The sequence below is a fragment of the Neoarius graeffei genome, chromosome 2 (assembly GCF_027579695.1).
Source record: "Neoarius graeffei isolate fNeoGra1 chromosome 2, fNeoGra1.pri, whole genome shotgun sequence".
Taxonomy (NCBI): Eukaryota; Metazoa; Chordata; class Actinopteri; order Siluriformes; family Ariidae; genus Neoarius; species Neoarius graeffei.
Genome location: NC_083570.1, coordinates 109,714,375 through 109,733,168, shown reverse-complemented (window position 1 = coordinate 109,733,168; position 18,794 = coordinate 109,714,375).

Genomic DNA, 18,794 nt, shown 5'->3' with positions numbered 1-18,794 from the left:
CTCGAACCCAGACCTTCTTGCTGTGAGGCGACAGCGCTAATCACTACACCACCGTGCCGCCCCATGATCAGAATGTATTTTAAGATACATTTATTCACAAATTAAGGTAATTGGTTTGTGCTAGCAGTGCTGGTGCAAATTGTTACTCTCACTCAGGATCTTTCTATTCGTTCTTGTTATTATTATTTTTTTGTATTATTATTATTATTATTATTATTGGGGTGGCACGGTGGTGTAGTGGTTAGCGCTGTTGCCTCACAATAAGAAGGTCCGGGTTCGAGCCCCGTGGCTGGCGAGGGCCTTTCTGTGTGGAGTTTGCATGTTCTCCCTGTGTCCACGTGGGTTTCCTCTGGGTGCTCCGGTTTCCCCCACAGTCCAAAGACATGCAGGTTAGGTTAACTGGTGACTCTAAATTGACCGTAGGTGTGAATGTGAATGGTTGTCTGTGTCTATGTGTCAGCCCTGTGATGACCTGGCGACTTGTCCAGGGTGTACCCCGCCTTTCACCCGTAGTCAGCTGGGATAGGCTCCAGCTTGCCTGCGACCCTGTAGAAGGATAAAGCGGCTAGAGATAATGAGATGAGATGAGATTATTATTATTTTCTCCTAACTTTTTTTGGGATGCTATTTCTCCATGTATGCATGAAGAATATCTCTGGGCTGAATTATGCTGCTGACTTTTGGTGCTGATCTGGATCACTGATCTGGAATGATCCATGAAAAATGGGGATTTTTTTTTTCAATCACTTATAACTCTGTCAATTTTCATGAGTTTTTTTCAGGGCGGCAGGGCACAACTTTTCCTCACTAAGCATTATCCTCTATCTCTTATCATTGCATCTCTATAGGGTACGATGATCAGACATCCCAGTTTGTAACAGCTAGTGCAACTCACTGTGAGTTTAGTCACAGTATCTAGTTCATTTTTCTTGCCACAATATTCTTTCTATATATAATTATTATTTAGAAGTTTGATAAGGGAATGCTAATCATTGCTTTTTCATAGCCTATGGCTCATACCTCAGTACTGTCTGTTATTCCAGTAATATGTGTGAATTGTGCCAGGAGGCTGCTTTTCTTCAGTGCTGCACTGTAAATGTGACACTTACAGCCACTCCATTATGTTTATGATCACAAATGCACAGTGTTCAGTATGGCTTAGTGGAGAGAGTCAGAGTCTGATAGATTGAAGGAGGACAGATGGCACATAGTGTACAATATTGTGCAGTGTTGAGGCCAGAGCACGTGGATGCAATCCAAACGATGAAATCACATTCATTGTATTGAATGAGAACACACAGACTAAAGTGACTGGCAAACTACAATTTTCAAAGTAATGCTGTTGAACTGATATGAGATTATCAGTGCTCAGTTCTGTTTGGTCAACAATCCTCAAGTATATTTCTTCACTACACTTTAAACATATACATAAATATGTTGTTTCCTTGTTGGTTAATTGTCAGGTGCAATACATTAAATATCAAGTCTACCTGATATTATTATTATTATTATTATTATTATTATTATTATTATTATTATTATGTCTATGTTGTCATTAATAGTGTCAGTATTACATGGTGCAAAACTGATTTTAGTTCATTTCTACAGCTAAAAAATTATGAATGCATTTCAAGTTTATTTGTATAGCACTTTTAACAATAAACATTTTCGTAAAGCAGCTTTACAGAATTTGAACGACTTAAAACATGAGCTAATTTTATCCCTAATCTATCCCCAATGAGCAAGCCTGTGGCAACAGTGCCAAGGATTTAATTTGAAATTTGAAAAATCCTGATTTTAAAATGGAGGTAGGTTTTGTCAGTGAAACCATGGCAAACGTGCAGAAATGTTGAAAATATACAAACTTGAGCAGTATGACGTACCAAATTCTTTGGCTGCTAGTTTTTTTTTTTTTTTTTTAACCTAGCCTTTTGTAGGACCCAGTGATGGGGGGGGGGAGAATGAAATAAAGCACTGTAGCTATTGACTATTGCTCTCTTTTACAGAATCCGTAAAGTATAAGTAAGGAGATATGTTGAATAAATACATGGAGGATAGTACATGGTGGTGCGAAGATATGAAGTTTATCTTCGAGTGGTGAATGTATAAATCACAAGTGAGTGAAGTGAATAAGTGAACAAGTGTAGTGTAGTGTACACGGTGGTGTAGTAGTTAGCATTGTCGCCTCACAGCAAGAAGGTTCTGGGTTCGAACCTAGCAACTGGTGAGGGCATGTTCTCCCTGTGCCTGCATGGGTTTCCTCCAGGTGCTCTGGTTTCCCCCACAGTCTAAAGACATGCAGTTAGGTTAATGTGGGGTGACCTTGGGCTGAAGTGCCCTTGAGCAAGGTACTTAACCCCTGACTGCTCCCCGGGCACTCTAGTGTGGCTGCCCACTGCTCTGGGTGCGTGTGTTCACTATTTCAGATGGGTTAAATGCAGAGGATGAATTTCACTGTGCTTGAAGTGTGCACGTGACAAATAAAGGTTTCTTCTTCTGAGTTTTTCAACATGAGAAGATAAACTTCATATCTTCAAGCCAACATGTGATTTTCTTTTTATTACACTGACACATTCACAAACAAAAAGTTCCCAAATTTATCAAAATAATTCATCAATTTCCTTACAAGTGACATAGAGATTTATGTCACAGTTTTGGTTCTCCATGTCCCGGATGGAGCTCGTATAGAAAATCCGAGTGGTGTATTTCCTAGTAAAACACTCATGTCCATATAATATATGTAGATATTTTATGAATACATTTATATTATTTTGTTTTTATGCATTTTATGTATTATATCAACTGTTCCTTTTTAACTATCCACCAAACAATTATCATGTCATACCAATTTTGACCACAAGGGACAGGCAAAGATTGAACTGTTGTGGGAGATAAATCGCAAACAAGCTTTTCACTTTTCATACCCAAACATTCCTGACTTGTAAAATCACGTCATCCTGAGGAGTGAGTTGAAGAACTTTCTGATGCCCCAAACACTTTAGACCAGAGGTTCCCAAACTAGGGGTTATCAACCTGCATGGGGTTCATGAGAGAAAGTCACAATCTCCTTTTTTGTTTCATTCATTTATTTTGCAGTGATATTTTGAAAAGTTACTGGGGGTCTCATTCAGAAGTGTCACATTTAAATGAATAGAATATATGTTATTTTAGTCTTGTTCACTATCTTAGTGCAGATCAGCAATAAAAAAAAAAGTAGACAATCTTCTTTATCCACAAACCTCCACTAAATCTACCATTGTGTCTTGCATGCTTTTGTATTATTCTAGACTGACTACTATCACTAACTGGTTTTCCTATTACAGTTAATGTGTGCATAGAAAAAAAATAGCCTTTCATATCTCCTTCAAGAATGCTATTTTGAGTTCCAATCTTCTGGATTTTCAATATTAGTAAATGGTTTTGAACGTAAAATTAGAGTTAATGATTTAGGATGCAACCCATGACAACAATCATGATGATGGCAAAAAGTTAAAAAAAAAAAAAGAGACAGATCTCATCAGTGCATTTTACATCACTGTGCATAAAATCACAAACTAATCATTTTATAATTCAACTTGGAAACATGTTGGAAATGAATGTTTTGACTCTGACATGACAATTATGAGTGATTGATGCTTTTTAATACTACGGCTGTATATAAGATTGCGTGTGGGTGTGGGTGTAAACAATGGTGTTTGTTGTCAGGTATAAATCAGGCTCCTGTACTTCACAGGGCTCTATCACATCCACATCACCCCAGCATGGATCATTTTCTGATAAGAACACATCACATTCCACGAGACTGGTTAAATCAGTGCAAGGACCACTTGGCCAATACTTTATCCTTTGTTTTTTGAAAAAAAAAAACAGATATGAAAGAATTTCAATGTAAAAAAATTAAAAATAATAAATATATGAATAAATAAAAAAAATCAAAGTTAAATAAAAAAATCAGTATGTCTATTTGGACATGAGACTAATCAAGGAAAAGTAAAGAATTATTCTCATGCAGTGTAAAAGCCAATATTTGTTTAGTATCAAACATAGCATCAAAAACATGAACATGAACAGTTATTTTAAGTGTCAATTAATGAGAATTTCCTAAAAATCTTGATTAATTTAATTTATCTGTGAACATCTAAGAAACAGGAAGTGTTCCCAGTCTCCTGAGTGCTTTAACAGTTCACTTGCCAAAGTCGAGGTACTTTATTTTGCTACTTCATTTTGCTAGCCGCTAGCCAGACTCAAGAATGCCAAATCATGTCTCCAGGCATGCTATGCCTGGCCCTGTTGGAGACTTATTAGCATGCTAATCACAATCAGTGGAGGAAAACATGCCCTCATGCCAAGACGACTTTGCATTACATTAGAAAATTGCTTATGAAGACATTTTTATTCAAGCTTAACGATAGTTTAGTTGCCGAAGCCACAAGAGGGCAATATGACTTTACTCTGCGATCAGTGGAGCAAGACGTCCAGCTGTCGAACAGAGTGATGAATAATATTATGGCCGTTTGTGGTATGGGGAGGAATCCATCAACATACTGCAACGATTATAACATTTTAAATCAGCCTTGCAAATTATGTCATTCCCTGCAGGTATTCGGGTGTAAGTGAGTGTGAATGAACCTCAGTAGTGGTTTGTGAGGGAAACATGAATAAAAACTGAAATGTTTGCAATGCAAAAACTTATAATCCAGGAGAATTTTGCATTCAGCATATACAGTGTCTTGCAAAAGTATTCATCCCCTTTGGTGTTTGTCCTGTTTTGTTGCATTACAAGCTGGAATTAAAATGGATTTTTGGGGGGTTAGCACCATTCAATTTACACAGCATGCCTACCACTTTAAAGGTGCGCATTTTTTTTTTCTTTTATTGTAAACACAAACAATAATTACGGTGAAAACAAAAACCAGAAATCTTTAGTGTGCATAGGTATTCATGCCCTCTTGTATGAAACCCCTAAATAAGAGCTGGTCCAACCAATTCACTTCATAAATCACATAATTAGTTGATTAAGATCCACCTGTGTGCAATCAAAGTGTCACATGATCTGTCACATGATGTCTGTATAAATCGACCTGTTCTGGAAGGACCCTGACTCTGCAACACTACTAAGCAAGCAACATGAAAACCAAGGAGCCTCCAAACAGGTCAGAGACAAAGTTGTGGAGAAGTTGTGGATCAGGGTTGGGTTATAAAAAAATCCCAAACTTTGAATATCCCAGGGAGCACCATTAAATCCATTATAGCAAACTGGAAAGAATACAGCACCACTATAAACCTGACAAGAGAAGGCCGCCCACCAAAACTCACAGACTGGGCAAGGAAGGCATTAATCAGAGATGCAACAAAGACACCAAAGATAACACTGAAGGAGCTGCAAAGAGCCACAGTGGAGATGGGAGTATCTGTCCATAGGACCACTTTAAGCCATATACTCCTCAGAGCAGGGCTTTATGGAAGAGCGGCCAGAAAAAAGTCATTGCTGAAGAAAACCCATTTGGAGTTGTCCCAGCAGCATGTGGCAGACTCCCCAAACACATGGAAGAAGACTCTCTGGTCAAATGAAACTAAAATTGATCTTTTTGGCCATCATGGGAAACACCATATGTGGTGCAAACCCATCACCCTGAGAACACCATTCCTACAATGAAGCAAGGTGGTGGTAGCATCATGCTGTGGGGATACTTTTCATATTCAAGGACAGGAAAGCTGGTCAGGACTGAAGGAAAGCTGGATGGCACTAAATACAAGGCATTTCTGGAGGAAAACCTGCTTGAGTCGGCCAGAGGTTTGAGACTGGGATGAAGGTTCACGTTCCAGCAGGACAATGACCCTAAACATACTGCTAAAGCTACACTAATGTGGTTTAAAGGGAAATACTTAAATGTCTTGGAATAGCCTAATCAAAGCCCAGACTTCAATCCAATTGAGAATCTGTAGCATAACTTGAAGATTGCTGTACACCAATGCAACCCATCTAACTTGAAGGAGTTGGAGCAGTTTTGCCTTGACGAATGGGCAAAAATCCCAGTGGCTAGATGTGCTAAGCTAATAGAGACATACCCCAAGAGACTTGCAGCTGTAATTGCAGCAAAAGGTGGCTCTACAAAGTATTGACTTTGGGTGGGAAATACCTATGCATACTCCATATTTGTTTTTTTTTTCATGTTAATTATTGTTTGTGTCACAATAAAACAACAGTTTTCACCTTTAAAGTGGTAGGCATGTTGTGTATATCAAATGGTGCTAACCCCCCCCCCCCCAAAATTAATTTTAATTCCAGCTTGTAATGCAACAAAACAGGACAAACACCAAGGGGGATGAATACTTTTACAAGACACTGTACACTCACTGGCCACTTAATTAGGAATACCCATGCACCTGCTATTTGATGCAGTTCTCTAATCAGCCGATCCCTTGACAGCAGCAAAATGCATAAAATCATGCAGATACAAATCAAGAGCTTCAGTTAATATTCACTTCATTCAAACATCAGAATGAGAAAAATTGTGATCTCAAGTGTGACTTTCTTTCACTGTGGCATGGGTGTTGGTTTGAGCCAGATGGATTGGTTTGAGTATTTCAGAAACTGCTGATCTCCTGGGGACACACAACAGTCTAGAGTTTACACAGAATGGTGCAGAGAAAAAACAACAACAACAACAACCAAAAAAAAAACAAAACATTGAGTTGAGTGAGTGACAGTTCTGTGGGTGGAAACAAACACCTTGTTGATACGAGAGGTCAGAGGAAAATGACCAGATCCGTCAATTTTTTTGCCAGGAAGGATATTGTAACTCATATAATCACTCTTTACAACCGTGGTGAGCAGAAAAGCATCTCAGCATGCAACAGCAGAAGAACACATTGGGTTCCATTCCTGCAGCCAAGAACAGGGATCTTAGAATCAAGAACAAGTTCCTATTAAAGTGGCCGGTGAGTGTAGAGTTCATTACCTTTTCAGTGAAAGAAAATCGGCTCTGTAGTAACAACCAGACCCGGCCCTTGGCATAGGCAATATAGGCAAATGCTAAGGGTGCTGCGTCCATCCAGGGGCGCAGAAACGGGGGGAGAAAAATTATGACTTCCACTATTCTGAAAATGAGTCAGCATTATAATGTCTTAGCCTAATTTAATTGTACAGCAAAGCATGTAGTCAGGGTGCGATTTGTCAAAAAAAGCGGGGTGGGGTGTGGTGGTGGTTGTTAATCATGAAACAATAAGCGCTCAACAGTGGTTCGCCCTGTCTATAGTGTGTCTTCGGGCGCGCAAGTGCACATCCGCGGCTATTCTCTGTTTTGGCCATGTAATAGCCTAAGTGTTGTTGGCTAAAGAGTGTTTTTGCATAACGTAGATAACTGACATAGATCTGTTGCTTGTTTTGAATATGGCTGCACTTGGGGCAGTCTGTTGGTGTCGTTGAGCAGTCTGGGCTGAAGTAAAGGTCTTTTATGCACCGAACACGTTTCGCAGCGAGATATTCCAATGGTGCCTGGCACGTTTTTTTTTTTTTTTTAATAAAACAAAGTTGCTTTGTTGATCTGTGTTCTCATTAAAATGACAGTTTAGCAGCTCATTCAAGTAACCATGTTGCGAAGAGTTTCCTGGAGGAAAATATAATAAACGAGTTGAAAACAAGAAACAATCTCAGTGCGTCAAGACTGCAGGGAAACGAAACAAGCACTCAGATGTGTTCTCTTTACAAATAGCATAAATGGCACACTTTCTCTCCTGTAAAGGAAGAAGACAGAAAAGCAACTCACCGAGCGGGTGATGAGGAATTCAGTAAATAATAATAATAATAATAATAATAATAATAATAATAATAATTATTATTATTATTATTATTATTATTATTATTATTATTATTATCATTAATAGACCTGTTACTTTCCCAAGGCGCCCCCTCTCGTCCGACCAGGCTTTACATATGCTAGACTACTACTTGGGGAGGATGGTCGTGCTTTAATGCAAGCTGAAAAAATGTCAAAACGTCCAAAATTGTCAGGAGCCCAGGGGAGAAAGAAAAGGAAAGAAGAGGAGGAAAAACGCGACAAAGACAGAGGTAATGTCACACTCAGTAAAGATGATGTCGATATTATTTTTCTGTTGCAAAACCATGATTGATAGCTTCATTAACCACTTGTTTTCTAGGCTATGCAGCAAAGCAATGGATAACATTATATCAGTGTACATAATTAATGTTAGAGCATAACTTGGCATTCTCACATGCTATATTATACTGCAGTTAACTAATTCTTTGCCTTCTGCTAATTTGCATTTCACTGTAATAAACAATTAGACAATACAATTGATAGCCTACCATTACTAATATACAGTATGAATTACTAATATAATTTGCATAATAAAGAGTGCACTGTATATTAGACACAGTACAGTATAGTCTACATCCTGCATGCATTTCTTAGGTTTTTCATTTATATTATTTCATTTTATTTTATTCTTAAAATCATGTGGTTATTATAAGACTGGTGTTACTCCTCTTCTCTCTTCAGATGCACTGCTGAGATTCCTCAGTCCTACACTTGTAAATCCTCCTGATACACTATCAGTGGCTTTAACTGGTGTTGGGGAGGGGGCGCCACCTAAAATCTTGCCTAGGGTGTCAAATTGGTAAGGGCCGGGCCTGGTAACAACTTACACATGGACTTGTAATAGTAGCATAATCTAACCATAAGAATAAAAAGGTTGATGAAAATGTGTTATTTAACAAAGAAAAATGTCTAATCATTAATGTGTCAAAGTTTTGTATGAGAAGATATTTATTTCACATTTATGGAAGGAGTCTCCAGTGTCAGCACTTGCACAGGAACAGTCAGAGGTAAAGCTGTAACTGTAAAGTTTTCAGGACAAAACTTATGTTACGCCATGGGCTCGTTCACACACCGCAACATAAGAAGGGGGACGCAACACAAGGGTTTAAAGTTCAAACAAAAATACGTTTATTAACCAATACAAAATATAACAACTCAAAAGTGTCTAGGGTATGAATGTAGTGATGGTCGTGCCTGAGTGGATGTGTGTTTGTGTCAGTATTTGGTAAATATTGAGGCAAAGAAAAAGAGAGGGGGAGAAAAAGAGCAAAAAGCCAGAAAACAGGAGGATAATAAAGAGTGCCCACACAAAGAATAAAAGTGCCTACCAGAGAGGGAGAGAGACCCCACCAGGGGCGATTTCTCAGAGACAACAAGGGAAGCCGAGCTTCCCCTAAAATTCTCTCCCCAAACTGCGGCGTCTACGACGTTGAATTCTCATTAAAACAATAACTTGCATAACATAATATATGCCCAAGATTGTATTTATGTTCATAACTATCCTGTAACTTATTTGAGTGATGTCTGACGAACTTGCAGTTCGCTACGAGAATCACCTTTGCTGCCAGGCTGTAACCTTTCTTATTTCAATGAGCTCTATGGTCTGGCAGCAGTGTTGCCAGATTGGGCAGTTTTAAGTGCATTTTGGTGGGTTTTGAACATATTTTGGGATGGAAAACGTCAGCAGTATCTGGCAACACTGACTGGCAGCCGGGTATCCGTTGCAGTCTACGAGACGGCTCTGAACAGCCAATTTCGGCTAGTTGTTATTGGTTAAAATCAACAAAATTGTCACTTCCAGGGAAGCCAGGCTTCTCTGGGACTAAACGAGACAGTGGGAGGGACAAGAAGCCGGGCTGATAAAGGATTATTGGAGGTAGTGTTTGAAAGACATGAGGAGGGCGGTACTTTGGCGAGGAACACGGAAGTATGATCAGTCAGTCCCTAGCGGATGTCGAGAAAGTGTAGTTGTGTGCTAAAGTGCTGTCCGAATTTCTTTTCATATAAACGGTTCTTCTCATTGATGTCTCTGTACATTACTCTGTAAATAAATGTAAATATTACTCTTTGTGCTCTGCTAACTTTCATCCATTCTATCAGTTTGATCATTCATGAATTCACTCGTTTATTTCATTTGTAGTTCAATCTGGTTGTAGGCTAGCTTGAGCCTTATTGGGATCTGCAGTGCTAGCTGCTAACAGAAATTGGTAAAGTCTCTGGAAAGCACAACCAGCTGGTATGACAGGGTCACAGACCATTTTCTGGAAAAGGAGCAGAGGGCAGAATTTGTGTATAAATAGTGTTCATGTTCATGAATCTGAAGTGTGTATATTGTTCAGTAATGTTAAGAGAATGGTGGGCTCTGTGTTATAGGTTATACCTGGGTATGATATTCGAGGTTCTGTGTGTTGCATAGCCTACCTGGTTATGAATTTCCAGACTGTGTTGCAGAAGATGTTCAAGGATGTGTTGCACAGCTGGGTGTTGTGTTAAAGACTCTGTGTTGCATATCAGGGTATGATGTTCAAGGCTCTTCGTTGAATAGCCAGTGATTTTTGGATGTTTGATATTTTTGATGAAGGATATGAGGCACTAGCCTGGCAAGCCAGACTATAACATGAAATGTACAAGCAAAAATACTTTCTGCCACTAGGTAGGGTTGTCTAGTTCACTGTGCTAATGGGGCACACCTTTCTTTGCTTTGATACCCAGCCTACAGGTTTTACGATGAATGCGTAAAATGGGCTTCCCCTGTTTTAAAAACCAGCAGCCGCCACTGGACCCCACCTTATAGGCCATACCACCTACACAGGTGTACTTAATGATCTAGCCTAATCAGTCAGGCCCAGACCTACCCATGCACTGGCAGACTGCTGCCTGAAGGGGGCCCAAGGGGTCATCACACTTACACTTTGTGATGTCTTAGGCTACGTTCACACTGCAGGCTGAAGTGACTCAAATCCAATCTTTTCGCCCATATGTGACCTGTATCCGATCTTTTATTGACAATATGAACGACACAGATCCGATTTTTTCAAATCCGACCCAGGCTGTTTGGATATGTGGTCCTAATTCTGATTCCTATCCGCTCTTTTCATATGCGACTTCAGTCTGAACCGCCAGGTCGCGTTCATCCGACTTACATGTCATCAACAAGCCACAAACGTCACTATTCTGCGTTGAAGTAGGCGGCGGGTCTCTCAAAAAAAGTTACAACAACATGGCGCATAATCATGGGCGCAGATAGAGGGTGGGACGGGGGGGATTCGTCCCACCCAGATTTAAATTCACCTCGTTCGGTCCCCCCCACTTATAGGGAGGAAAAAACGTCTATGCTGTCTTTCTTTGCATAAGGCAAACCTCACGGAAAAATCAAAAGACTCATTACCATTCGGTTTATTGAGGTGCACAGCAGTGTATACATAGTTGCAACAACTCACATAAAACAAAGACTGATATTCGGTTGGTTGAGCTGCGCAGACTGCACAGGTTGCGAGCTCGAGCTTGGTTGCTATGGTAACCCACAACAAGTTTGACAGGCATATCGGGGTTGGGGTTGGTTTGCTGGCAGCTTTGTCCCCCCCAGTTTTTTGTCCCCCCCAGTTCAAAAAACGTATCTGCGCCCCTGCGCATGACATCAATGCGAGGGACGCTTCGGGCTGTGAAGGTTCTGAATCTTCTCAATGGAAGGACGCAGAGGTTAGGGAGCTGATTTCCATTTGGGGGGATACAGCTATTCAAGCTAGATTGGATGGATCATACCACAACCGGGCGGTTTTACTTCCGTAAACACTGGCCATGCTCACTGCGTGTGACGTCGTCGTATCCTGTAATGCGCATGCGGAACACTTTTAGGTCGCTTTTCGTTCATACTGAGGATCACATACAAGTCGCATATATTTGTTAATGTGAACGACCTCACAAAAAAATCGGATTTCACAAAAAAATCGGAATTGAGCATTAAGCCTTGCAGTGTGAACGTAGCGTTAGTAACATGAAACTCTGCATTTTTTTTCTTATTAACTTCAAGAGAGAAAACAAAACAAACAAAAAGGCTACTGAGGGAATGACTTTTTGTAGCTGCTATAATAAAAGCAATAACATTAACAATAACATTGCCTTGCAGTAAATGTACCTATAAATAGATTTTTTTTAAAAGTGTGATGTAATTCTTTAATCTATAAAACAATTTAATCATTGGTGTTATAGTGTATAAGAAAAGTCCAACACCAAATCAGAAAAAGTTGGGACGATATGTTAAAATTGAAATTAAAATGGAAAACAATCTCATCTCATCTCATTATCTCTAGCAGCTTTATCCTCTTCTACAGGGTCACAGGCAAGCTGGAGCCTATCCCAGCTGACTACAGGCAAAAGGCAGGGTACACCCTGGACAAGTCGCCAGGTCATCACAGGGCTGACACATAGACACAAGCAACCATTCATACTCACATTCACACCTATGGTCAATTTAGAGTCACCAGTTAAACTAACCTGCATGTCTTTGGACTATGGGGAAAACCAGAGCACCCAGAGGAAACCCACGTGGATACGGGGAGAACATGCAAACTCCACACAGAAAGGCCCTCGTCGGCCACGGGGCTCGAACGCAGACCATCTTGCTGTGAGGCGACAGCGCTAACCACTACACCACCATGCCACTATGGAAAACAATGATTTGTAAATAATCTTTGACCTGTATTGCACTCAAAACAATACAACAGCACATTATTTTTAATGGCACATTATTACCATTCCTTCTCACAACACTTTAAAGATGTTTCTGGACTGAAGACACTGAGTGATAAAGTGTTCCAGGTGTTATTTTGTCCCGTTCTTCCTGCAAGCAGGTATTAAGGTGTGCAACAGTATGGGGTCGTCATGGTCATATTTTTCAAAACTCACCACAAATTCTCTACTGGGGACAGAGGGGACATGCCCTCTTCTTCCACAGCCATGCCTTTGTAATGTGTACAAAATGTGGTTTTGCATTGTCTTGTTGAAATCTCCCTGGAAAAGAATCTGATCAACATGTGCTGAAGGCAGCAGATGTTGCTCCAAACTCTCAGTGTACTTTTCTGCATTAATGCTCCATTACAGAAATGTAAGTTACCTTCACCAAGGGCACTGACCCAACCCCATACCATGACACCCCCTGGCTTTTGGACTTATTCCTGGTAACAGTCTAGATGGTTCTTTTTGTCTTCAGAGCACATGGCATCCATTTCTTCCAAAAAATACCTGGAATACTGAGTCATCTGACAACAATACACATTTCCACTGTGTGATGTCCATCCGAGATGCCTTCGAGCCCAGAGAAGTCAACAGGACTTCTGGACACAGTTAGCATAAGGCTTCCTTTTTTGCACAGTAAAGTTTTAACTAGTGTTCGTGGATGTAACTTTGTATTGTAGAGCTTGATAAAGATTTCCTAAAGTAATCCCGAGCCCATGTGGTTCTATCAGCTATAGATGAATGATGGTTCTAGATGCAGTGAGGGATCGGCCATCACGGGTGTTCAGATTAGGCTTGTGCCCTTGCCCTTTCATGATATTATGCACCTTAGAGGGTGAAATATCCAAATCCCTTCCTATCTTCCTTTGAAGATCACTGGTTTTAAAGATTTCAATATTTTTCTCTCACATTTGTTGACAATCTGGAGATCCTCGGCCCATCTTTACTCCTCAAAGACTCGGCCTTTCCTGGATACTGATTTTGTACCAAATCATGATTGCAGTCACATGTTGTCATCACCTGTTTCAAATCACATCATTATTTAATTGTTTTATCTTATTACTAGACCTAAACTGTTGCCCTACCAACTTTTTTTGGGATGTGTTACAGGCCTGAAACACAGAAATGGATGTATATTAAAAAGCAAAATGAAGTAGTTGACCAACAAAACCTGAAATATATTGGTTTCATTCTGTCTGCAATGAAATACAAGTAAATTTATAAATCACTGCTTTCTTCTTCATTTGCATTTTCCATACCATCCCAACTTTCTTTCTGAGCATAAATAACAGGCCCTTTTTTTCTTACCTCTGGTATCTAAATGTCACCAAAGAGCTCACAAAAACAACTCCCTCTATCTTTCTCAGCAGGATATTTCGAAATACATTTTAAATTTTCACTCTCAATCGACCCACACACCTGTTTTGTGTGTATATATAATATATTGTAGCAAGATTCAAGTGTGGGTGGAGCACAGAAGCATGGCAGACGGCTGTTTGCATTGAAGAGGGTTTTTTATTTTACAACCTTTCAGCGTAGGGCTCCAAAAAACTCTCACTCTCTCACACATGCACGCACACACACATACAGGCTGTCAACAAGCCCGCGGCGCAAACCTCCCCTTCTCGCTCTCCTTTTATCAGGTGCGGTCACTGAAGGAGACACATGTTAATTGACAACAGGTGTAGTGACACGACCTCTCACCTTCCCTGACTCTGCCCTCCATTCACAGACCAACACTTGGCCATGCCCCCACTGCCACATATCCCCACCGCTTGACTCAGGCAGGGGAGCCGTCCAGCCTGAAGCTGATTCCCCCCCCTTGACAGGAGAGGAAGTCTGCCACTGCCATCTGCACCCCCGGCCTGTGGACCACCTCAAATTTAAATGGCTGGAGTGCAAGATACCAACGGGTGATCCATGCGTTGGCATCCTTCATGTGGTGGAGCCACTGGAGGGGCGCATGGTCCGAACAGAGGGTGAAAGGGCGCCTTAGCAGGTAGTACCGTAGGGCAAGGACCGACCACCCACTTGATGGCTAGGCACTCTTTTTCAATCGTGCTGTACCTGCCCTCTCGCATCGACAGCTTTTGGCTAATGTACAGCATGGGACACTCCTCCCCCTCCACCTTCTGGGACAGAACGGCCCCCAGCCCTCTGTCCGACGTGTCTGTCTGTAAAATAAAGGGGAGAGAAAAGTCAGGGGAGTGTAACAGTGGCCCCCCACACAGTGCAGCCTTTACCCTAGAGAAAGCCTGTTGGCATTGCTCTGTCCACTGGACCGGATCTGGTGCTCCCTTTTTAGTGACATCTGTCAGCAGGCTGATGATGTCCGAATAATTAGGTATGAACCTCCGATAGTAGCCAGCCAGCCCCAGGAACTGTCTCACCCCCTTTTTGGTCTTGGGCCTTGGGCAGGCCGCAATCACTGCTGTCTTATTAATTTGGGGATGCACCTGCCCGTGGCCTAAGTGGAAACCCAGATACCGTACTTCCACCTGCCCAATCGCACATTTCTTTGGGTTGGCTGTGAGACCCATCCACCTCAGCAACTTTAAGACAGCCCTAAGGTGTTCAAGGTGCCGTGGCCAGTCATTACTGTATATGATAATGTCATCTAGATACGCGGCTGCATAGGTGGCGTGGGGGCGGAGGACCCTGTCCATTTGCCGCTGGAACATAGCAGTCGCCCCAAACAGCCCAAAAGGAAGTGTGACGAATTGGTGTAAACCAAACAGTGTGGAAAAGGTCGTTTTCTCTCGGGACAGAGGAGTCAAGGGGATCTGCCAATATCCCTTCGTTAAATCCAGTGTCAAATAAAAACAAGCAGCATCTAATCGATCGAGCAACTCGTCAATGTGAGGCATTGGGTACGCGCCAAATTTAGACACCGCATTGACTTTCCTATAGTCTACACAGAACCAGGCCGACCCATTGGTCTTGGGGACCAGGGCCACTGGGCTGCTCCAGTCACTGTGGGACTCTTTGATTATGCCCATTTCGAGCATGGCTTCAAGTTCATCCTGGACCACCTTCTTTTTGTGTTCAGGCAGGCGGTAAGGGCGGCTGCACACTACCACCCCTGGGGGCATCTCAATGTGGTGTTCTATGAGGTGGGTGCGGCCGGGCAAGGGCGAAAACACATCAGAAAATTCTTTCTGCAACTGGGCTACCTCCATGAGCTGGGTCGGGGAGAGGTGGTCTCCACAGGGGACCGGAGCTGTGGACAATGTCAATTTTCTTTTCTGAACCTCCGGCCCCAGCTCCACCTTCTCCGGAATTACTGACACCAATGCCACGGGGACCACCTCATTCCAATCTTTTAACAGATTGAGGTGGTAAATCTGTAATGCCCCACCCCTCTCCATTCACCTCACCTCATAGTTGATGTCCCCAACTCGCCGTGTGACCTCGAAGGGCCCTTGCCACTTGCAGGGATGAGAATTTTCCGCAGATCGGCAGATTTCCACCTTTTTCAGACCAAAATAATCATTTTTGAGATCAATGTAAATCTGTTGAGAAATTTTCGGGGGGGGGGGGGGGGGTATGGTTAATGATCTGTGGTCACCTTAATACATCTTGATTCTTGGTGGGCTCTGGGTTAACGCACTTGAGTCTTTCAACATGTCGTAATTAACATTCACTTTTGCGACAACGTTCGACTTATTTGCGGTAGTATTTTCAGGAAATCCCATTGCGTGCAGTGTATAAACACAAGTATGCATGCACTCCATGTGTGGCTTGCAATTGCCATTCACCAACCATACACACTGTTTGATGATATGCATTTGTAACATTGGAAAGACACATATTCAGGTGGGATATTTTAGCATATCGACAATGGCAAAAGTCCTAGATAAGAAAGAAGAGGATCGGGCGAGGGAGATTGATAAAGGTGCAGGAATAAAGAACTGTTTTCGATGGGCTTGGTTAGAAAGAACACTGAATATCGAGATCGACAAGCAGACTGTCACAATGAAGCTCGGTGATCACATACAGAAAATAGACATCCCAGGAAAAGTACTTTGCTCATTGTGTTCTGACATGATACACTACGCTAGTAGAGGGGCAAAGTCTATCAAACTTCACATATACACCAAAAAACACAAAGGTAAGTCAAAAATTATTTTACCTGTTCAATGATTCATTATATTATTTATAATGTACATTGCACAAATCAATGCCATGATGTATATAATATCTCATCTCATCTCATTATTTCTCGCCACTTTATCCTGTTCTACAGGGTCGCAGGCAAGCTGGAGCCTATCCCAGCTGACTACGGGCGAAAGGCAGGGTACATCCTGGACAAGTCGCCAGGTCATCACAGGGCATGTAAATAAAATACATGTCATATATAAGTGTGTATCTTTTATAAATGGGGTTAGCTTATCTAATGTAGCATGTTGGGGAGAATCATAATATCATATCTATATTTCTGATAAAATTTTAAGTATGATACCATGTATAACTCTCCTACTTATTGCTCATTTCATAAGGGTACGGGGGGGAATTGCTGGCATGTGCCAGGCGGGAGCGTCTGCCCAAATTTTTTAGGCCGAGATGAACTTATAGTTTTGATTTTAAAAGAATTTCCAATATGTAATGCCCATTGTACATGCCTGTTCTTTAATTCAAAATCACCATCTTGATCTTCAAATTGACCATATCGTATATATGTATTACATTACACAACATCCTGTCCAGATAAAACCTAGTTAGTACACACAACAGTTGAAAGGGAAGTGATAAATGATGTTGAATGTTGCCTGCTTAATACAGTGGGGCAAAAACGTATTTAGTCAGCCACCAATTATGCAAGTTCTCCCACTTAAAAAGATGAGAGAGGCCTGTAATTTTCATCATAGGTACACTTCAACTATGAGAGACAGAATGGGTGGAAAGAATCCAGGAAATCACATTGTAGGATTTTTAATGAATTAATTGGTAAATTCCTTGGTAAAATAAGTATTTGGCCACCTACAAACAAGCAAGATTTCTGGCTCTCACAGACCTGTAACTTCTTTAAAAGGCTCCTCTGTCCTCCACTCATTACCTGTATTAATGGCACCTGTTTGAACTTGTTATCAGTATAAAAGACACCTGTCCACAACCTCAAACAGTCACACTCCAAACTCCACTATGGCCAAGACCAAAGAGCTGTCAAAGGACACCAGAAACAAAATTGTAGACCTGCACCAGGCTGGGAAGACTGAATCTGCAATAGGTAAGCAGCTTGGTGTGAAGAAATCAACTGTGGGAGCAATTATTAGAAAATGGAAGACATACAAGACCACTGATAATCTCCCTTGATCTGGGGCTCCATGCAAGATCTCACCTCATGGGGTCAAAATGATCACAAGAACAGTGAGCAAAAATCCCAGAACCACACGGGGGGACCTAGTGAATGACCTGCAGAGAGGACCAAAGTAACAAAGGCTACCATCAGTAACACACTGCACCACCAGGGACTCAAATCCTGCAGTGCCAGATGTGTCCCCCTGCTTAAGCTAGTACATGTCCAGGCCCATTTGAAGTTTGCTAGAGAGCGTTTGGATGATCCAGAAGAGGATTGGGAGAATGTCATATGGTCAGATGAAACCAAAATAGAACTTTTTGGTAAAAACTCAACTTGTGTTTGGAGGAGAAAGAATGCTGAGTTGCATCCAAAGAACACCATACCTACTGTGAAGCATGGGGGTGGAAACATCATGCTTTGGGGCTGTTTTTCTACAAAGGGACCAGGACGACTGATCCATGTAAAGGAAAGAATGAATAGGGCCATGTATCGTGAGATTTTGAGGGAAAACCTCCTTCCATCAACAAGGGCATTGAAGATGAAACGTGGCTGGGTCTTTCAGCATGACAATGATCCCAAACACACCACCCGGGCAATGAAGGAGTGGCTTCGTAAGAAGCATTTCAAGGTCCTGGAGTGGCTTAGCCAGTCTCCAGATCTCAACCCCATAGAAAATCTTTCGAGGGAGTTGAAAGTCCGTGTTGCCCAGCGACAGCCCCAAAACATCACTGCTCTAGAGGAGATCTGCATGGAGGAATGGGCCAAAATGCCAGCTACAGTGTGTGAAAACCTTGTGAAGACTTATAGAAAATGTTTGACCTCTGTCATTACCAACAAAGGGTATATAACAAAGTACTGAGATGAACTTTTGTTATTGACCACATACTTATTTTCCACCATAATTTGCAAATAAATTCTTT